The 7596-nt window shown below is 36.9% G+C and overlaps 1 non-coding gene across 1 annotated transcript; it reads left to right on the forward strand.

Moving 5' to 3' along the window:
* The first annotated feature begins 7209 nt into the window (after window positions 1–7209).
* On the forward strand, window positions 7210–7337 carry LOC115868124. Its single transcript, XR_004045432.1, has one exon. It is a non-coding gene; the product is annotated as a small nucleolar RNA SNORA38 (small nucleolar RNA).
* Window positions 7338–7596: the final 259 nt, after the last annotated feature.

Genomic DNA, 7596 nt, shown 5'->3' on the forward strand with positions numbered 1-7596 from the left:
TTTCTTTCTACTTGAGCCTTGGTATCAGCTCCTCATTTTTCATCTCCTTTACAAACCCTAACTAGTTGTTCTTTAGTTGGAACTTGGATTTAGTGCAAGCCCCAAACAATTCTTTATGGAAGTAGAAAATCTCATCTTTCTTCCTTGTAGCTGCTGCTGCTTTCAAATCTTGCAATTAGGAGATCAGTGCAGAACCCACCATGCCACCAGGTCTCTTTCAAAAAGCTTGTGGAATTTTTTCATTATTTTTTAGTTTTTCCTTTTCCATGAAAATTTAAAGCGCTCTGTTACATTTCCTTTGTAGCATAATTAGAAATTATAGAACTGGATCACATGCCAACATCCAAAATTTAACCATTTACAGAAAAATTTGATTGAAGATAATTTTAGAAAATATGCTTACCATAAAAAGATGGCAACAAATGTACAAATGCGCTAGACACAATGTATGTATGTATGGATTGTGATAAGAGTTGTATGAGCCCCCAATAAAATGATTAAAAAAACAAAAACAAAACAAAAAAAGGAAATAGAAAAAAAGAAAAATATCACAAGTAATAAAATATCAATAGTTATAGTTTATTTTATGACTTAGAATATTTTTATTTATTCTATCTGTTTGCTGAGAAAATAATCTGAGAAGCCAAATTACATAAAAAATATAGCATCGGGGTTGGAGGAAGGTTCATTAACAACCTTTAATATACAGATGATGTAGCCTTACTCGCAGAAAGTGAAGGGGTTTTGAAGCATTTACTGATGAAGATCAGTGTCAATTATACTTCAGTGCAAAGAAAGCCAAAATAGTCACAACTGGTCCAATGGACAATAGCATGATCAATGGATTGAATTTGTCAAGGATTTCATTTGGACAAATCTACTGTGTAAGACCTCTTTAAAGTGTTGAAGAGAAGAGGTCCCTTTGAAGAGTAAGGTATGGATGACCAATCTGTGAGATCTGGACAATGAATAAAGAAGACCAGAGAAGAGTAATTTAAATCATGGGGCTGATGAAAAACATTGAAAGAACAGGGCTCTGCCAGAAGAACAAACAAATTGTGGAGAAAGTACAGCCAGAATGCTCCTTGGAAGTGAATATGGTGAGACTTTATCTCATGTACTTTGGACATGTTATTAGGCGAGATAATTCCTGCAAAAAGGACACCATCCTTGGTAAAGTGGAGGTTCACTAAAAAAAAAAAAAGAATGACATTGATCTATGTCATGGAATGACACAGTGACTGTAACAATGGGCTCAAATATAATGATTTTGAGGATGGAAGCAGACCAGGTAGCGTTTCATTCTGTTATACAACGGGTCATTATGAGTCAGAGCAGACATGACACAATCTAACAACAAATGATACCTCAATGCATCTTCTTTATGTAGAGATCCAACCATTTTCTCAATTGGTTGTTCAGACATGAGAATCTCATCTGCTCATTGACAAACCTTCTCATTCACACTAGGTTTCCAATGTTATATTCAAAAATCACTTCACAGGCTTAACATTTAAGAACAGCTAAATATGGCGGGAGACAATGAAAAGTTGTGAAGGAGGGAGTAGTCCTAATTAAGAGAGCACCAGCTATCACATTTTTGACAACTTAAAAACATGAGAAGATGCTGGGAGGACAAAGATGGAAGAGGAATTCTTATCTCTTTCAAAGAAGATTTAGTCAATAACTTACATCGTTGATTATAGGAAAATATTCCAAACAGAATTAAGTCCCTCATAATTTAGTTTAAACCCACTTTATCTTGTATTGTGCTCATCAGAATTTGAAAACAGCTGGTCACCACCCCACTGAAGAATGTCCCCTGTGTACTGAAAGGCTGTCAGGAAATGACTTTCGGGCCTTTTCTTCATGGAGTTGGAAGTTGTACAATTCCAATTTTATTAACTACTCAATGTCGGTCTTGGTTTCCAGTCCTTTAATCATCTTCCAGATCATCTCTGAAATTGTTCCATGGTCTTTCATGTGTCAGTTTTACTCTAAGAAGCTCTTCAATTGCTAAGAAATATGTCAGGACTTGCATTTAGATGTCAAAACATTTTATGTTTCTTAATCTGTAGTTCTTTGTCAACTTTGGGCAAAAAGACAAAGAAAAGATCTTGAGATTTCATGAAGCTGCTTTATTTTTTTTGTTTTTGTGTATTTTTATTTTGTTTATCATAATGTTATGATAATTTTGCCAGGGAGCCAAAGATTCTTTATCTACTGGCATCATCTAATTTAATTAGAAACAAAGCCAACTGACTCAGTTGTCAGTTGAATTGACCCTGACTCGTGCATCCCTGTGTGTGTCAGAGGAGAGCTATGGTCCATGGTGTTTCCGATGGCTGAGATTTTGGAAGTAGATGGTCAAGCCTATCTTCTGTGGTGCCTCTAGAAAGACTCAAATTTCCAACTTTTTGGTTAGCAACTGAGCATGTTAAGCGTTTGTACTTCTAGGGAGTCCCATTTTATTTAGAAACAGGTGTATGAGCTCCAGACTTTCTTGGTGTTTAGTACTTTCAGTTTTCCATGTATATTTCCTTTACAAACTTAATTTCATTAACTGCTATTTAGATGAAAAACTTGCAAAAGTATGTCATGTTTTTCTGCTTTTTAACATACTCTGTACTATAGTTTGGGGGCCTTTTGTTTTATCATATGATTTGATTTAATAAAAATTGATAGAGAATCTACAAAAACAAGCAACCAACTAAAGATATGTAGATAAAGTAAATAAGACATTTTCTTAAGGTTTTACCATCTAGTTGAAAAGATAAATAAAAAGTGGGTGAAGAGAGACGTTGGACAGTGTAAGACATGCCAAAATAATTTATAAATTATTGAGGGTGAGGGAGGGAGGGGGAATGGGGAGTGGGGGAAATGAGGAGCTGATACCAAGGGCTCAAGTAGAAAGCAAATGTTTTGAGAATGATGATGGCAACAAATGTACAAATGTGCTTGACACAATGGATGTATGTATGGATTGTGATGAGCTATATGAACCCCTAATAAAATGATTTAAAAATAGAAATAGAATAAAAAGGAAAAGATAAATAAGTACATGAACTACTCCAACACATATTAAGCCAAAAACCTTGCTTCTGTTGGGTCTAACTCATGGCAACCCCATGTTTCAGACTAAAACTGCCCCATAGGTTTTCTTGCCTGTAATCTTTATGGAAGCACATTTCAAAACTTGCCTTTGCTGGGTAGGTTTGAACCACTGATCTTCAGATTGGTTGTCAGACATAAGCCTTTGGTGCCACTCACAGACTTCATAATATGCCTGCCAAAACAAAACAAAATATGAAACAGCCCCAAACCAAATTCACAGCCATTGAGTCAATCCTGATTTAGGTACTGTAGCAAACCTAAATGACAGTGTAGAACTGTCCCTGGGGGGTTTTTGAGACTATAAATCTTTATGGCAATAGAAACCCTCCTATTTCTCCCATGGAGTAGTTGGTTCAGACTGCTGACCTTGCGGTGAATAGCCAAATTCATAATCACTGTATCACTAGAGCTCCGTACACATTGGTAAATGCCATACAATGATTGAAGATACAAATTAAGGACATTTGGGAGAGGACAAAGTTTTATGAAGAAATGTGCCTATAAAATGAGCATTAAGGATGAAGAAACACTTTCCCTGTATAAACAACATATCAGCCTAGGGCCTAAAACTAGATAGCACAGGTATAGCAGCAATTTAGCTAATTTGACACATCATGGTTTAAAATAATGGGAGATTAGTAGAGATTAACTTTCTTTAAAAAAAAATAATTATCTGTAGAAAATCCAATGGATTCTAAAACAAACAAACAAAATAAACAAAATTAGTAAAACATACTGCTACCACAAGGTTAGCAGCTCAAACTCACCAGCCCCTCCTAGGGATAAATATGTGGCTTCCTACTCCAGTAGAGTTCATTTTAGAAACCCACAGGGCCCATTTAACAGTGTCTGAATTGACTGGATGGAAGTGAGAGCTTTTTTGAGATCTAGTAATTCAATTCAGCAGTGCTTTAAGGTCTACGCACACAAATTAATTGCATTCTCTTATACCAACAACCAAGAGTTTCTCTAAATTTTTCTATGTATTCATTGAAACTCAAGACCAAATTCCAACTGCTATTTTGAAAAAGAACAAAGCTAGAAGACCCATATTTTTGATTTTATGATCTCCAAAATCAACAGCAGTCCTTAGTACAGTGTTGTACTGGCATAGGACAGACACATTGATCATTAAAATAGAATAGCAAGTCCAGAAATATATCTGTGCATTTGGTCAAAGGATTTGTGACTCATGAGCCAACACAATTCAGTGAGTGAAAGAAAGTGATTTTAGCAAATTGTCTTGGAATCGTTTGATCCTAAGAGTTGGGCTGGAACTAAAACTTGAGCACATTGAACCGATCAGCCCTCTGCAGGAGTCAGATGAGACTGTCTGTGTACAGTCTTGGAAACCTTATGACACAGATCTGCTCCCTTCTATAGGGTCAATGTGGATCAGACTTGATTCAACAGTAGTACATTTTTAGACATGGAGGAAAAAAAATAACCATGATCTTTCCTCTGATCATGCAATAAGGTGAGATGAGCTGAACACCTAAATGTACATGCTACAATTAAAAAGATTTGATCAGCCCAAGACTGGGCCTACAGGGTAAGAGACTGCTTTGAGAAGAAGCTCCAGAGAAGAGTTCTGGCTCTTTTCCCAATCCCTAACGCTACTCCATGCTGAGGAACCCAAGCCTTGTAATAAAGGTGTTCCTGATCTGAGCATGGGAATTTTCTTTTTTTATGGTAATTCCCTTCCCCTCTCTTTTTCTTCCTCTATGGCATTTTCAATGGCCTCATATGGATGTGAAAGTTGGACATCGAACAAGGAAGACTGAAGAAGAACTGATGCATTTGAATTGTGGTGCTGCAGAGGAATACTGAAAGTTCTCTAGACTGCCAAAAGAACTAACAAATATGTTTTGGAAGAAGTTCAGTCAGAATGCTCCTTAGAGGCAAGGAAGGCAAGACTTGGTCTTCTATACTTTGGACATCTGGCAGAGAGACCAGTCTCTGGAGAAGGATCTTATGATTGGTAGAGAGGCAGCGAAAAGGAAGAGGACCCTCCACAAGATGGCTGCAACCTGGGCTCAAGCATGAGAGTCACTGCGAGGAAGGTGCCGACCGGGGCAGAGTTTCGTTCCACTGTGCATCCAGTCGCTGTGCGTCAGAACTGACTCCATGGCCCCTACTAACAGCATCAGCTAGGGAAAAAGCATCTGTGTGGTTTGGAGGTAGGTGGTAGAATGATGGGAACCTAAAATGAAGCCATGGCCATGTTTTAATCCCTGCCTCCTGCGAATAGTGTCAATATGAAAAAATAATGAATATTACCTTACAAGGAAGGAGACATAATTAATTTAAGAATTTAAAAGAGAACTTGCTTGGTATAATTTGATATGATAAATCTGATCACATATGTCATTATGAAAGAGGTCGAAAGATTTCTGAGTTAGAACAGGAGACAGAGTGACTATAGATCCAGAGATTCGAGTGATGAAATCCACAAGCCAAGCACCTCCTAAGACCACCAGAAGCTGGAAAAATCAGAGACCTATTCTCTCCTAGAACCCAACACTGCCAACACCTCTATTCCAGATTTCCGGCCCCTAGAACTATAAGAGAATACATTTTTGCTGGTTTAAGCCATCAAATTTGTGGCAATCAATTTAAACAGCCACAGCAAACTGTAGGGGAGAATATTTTCCATACATATACAAAATGTACAAGCAAAAACAGAACACTTGAATTCAAAAGATGTAATTAAAAAGACAGGACATAAAAAGATGAATTGCTCAATTAAAATGTGGAGAAAAGATTTTCAAAGCTGTTTCCCAAAAGATGTTACAGAAATGGCCAAGAAGCATATAAAAAGATATTCTGCACAATTGAACACCCACAAAACAAATATGAAAGCCACTGTACCACCACTCCCCACTAGAATGGCAAAATGAAGATGAACAAAACCAAATATTTGAAAGGGTGTGAAGCAATTTGATTTAAGATATGGATTATTACAATATCTGTAAGAGCTCCCAATAAAATGTTTTTTTAATGTTAAAAATAAAGATAGTGAATATATGACAAAATAATAATTTATAAATTATCAAGGGTTCAGGAGGGAGGGGGGAAGTGGGGAGGGAGGGGAAAAATGAGGACCTGATGCTGGGGGCTTAAAGTGGAGAGCAAATGTTTTGAGAATGATGAGGGCAATGAATGCACAAATGTGCTTTACACATTTGATGTATGTATTGGTTGTGATAAGAGTTGTATGAGCTCCCAATAAAACGATAAAAAAATTGGATGTTTCCATAAGATATACATATAAATATATCAGCATATATACCTAAATGGAGAGTTAATGGAAAAATAATCAGTACTTAAAAACAAAACAAAAAAAAGGTGCTATAAAATATCCAAGAAAATATTAGTTCTAAGTAGAGGTTTTTTTTTTGGAGGTCTGCAAGCAAATCATATTCCTGACTATGTCTATGGGGAAGATAAAGATGTAAAGTGACTTGTGACTTTTAATGAAACATACAAAGTTAGTTATGTTAACATATTTAAGCAAAATCATTGAAATCATTGAAATAAAAAGCTATAACTAAGGTGGCAGGAGAAAAGAGAAAGGAAACCTTATCTACCTAGGTTAATAAAGGAGATTAAAAAACAAACAAAAGAACAGTATATAAATAAATGCACAGAGAAAAATTTTAGAAATAAATCCAAACATACGAGTAATCACAAATTTTTATTGATTCAACCCACGTAAGTGAAGAACAGGAGCCCTGGTAGCCTATTGGCAACACATGGGCTGTTAATCACAAGGCCAGTAGTTCAAAACCACCAGCCCCTCTGTGGATAAGTTGAGGCTTTCTACTCCTGTAAAGATTTATATTCTCGGAAACTCAAGGGCCTGTTCTATCTTGTCCTGTAGGGTTGCTATGAGTCAGATTTCACTCCATGGTTGTGAATTGAAAAACAAAGACTACAAGACTAGGCAAAACTATCAAACAAAAACCACTATGTTGAATACACAGAGAACACACAACAGAAGAAGGAACATAAGCTTGCAAAGAAAGGATTAAAAGTGACGAATTAGGGAAACATCAAAGAAAAGCTGGTTCCAAGATATTTACAAGCCCTCCCTCCTCCTACAAAGGCGTGTCTGTGGTTCCCTGTCCTTAGACACGTAAGAATTGGAGGCAAAATATGGATTTGGAGAAGTTTGGGGCCAGCTTGCTCCTCGCAGGCTCCAGCGCCCCCAGCCCACACTGAAAAAAAAAAAAAGAAAAAAAAAAATACAAGCCCTCCCCACAATAAAACTTCAAAAAAAAATGGTGCCCGGCTATCAAAAATTATAGCATCTGGGGTCTTAAAGGCTTGAAGATAATCAAGCGGCCATATAGCTCAGAAGCAACAAAGCCCACTTGGAAGAAGCACACCAGCCTATGCAACCATGAGGTGTCAAAGGGATCAGGTACAAGGCATCATCAGAACAAAAAATCTTACCATAGTGAATGATGGGGGGAGTGC

This window comes from Echinops telfairi, unplaced genomic scaffold (genome assembly GCF_000313985.2).
Source record: "Echinops telfairi isolate 266 unplaced genomic scaffold, ASM31398v2 ScPeMD7_6;HRSCAF=24_1, whole genome shotgun sequence".
In the NCBI taxonomy this organism is placed as follows: domain Eukaryota; kingdom Metazoa; phylum Chordata; class Mammalia; order Afrosoricida; family Tenrecidae; genus Echinops; species Echinops telfairi.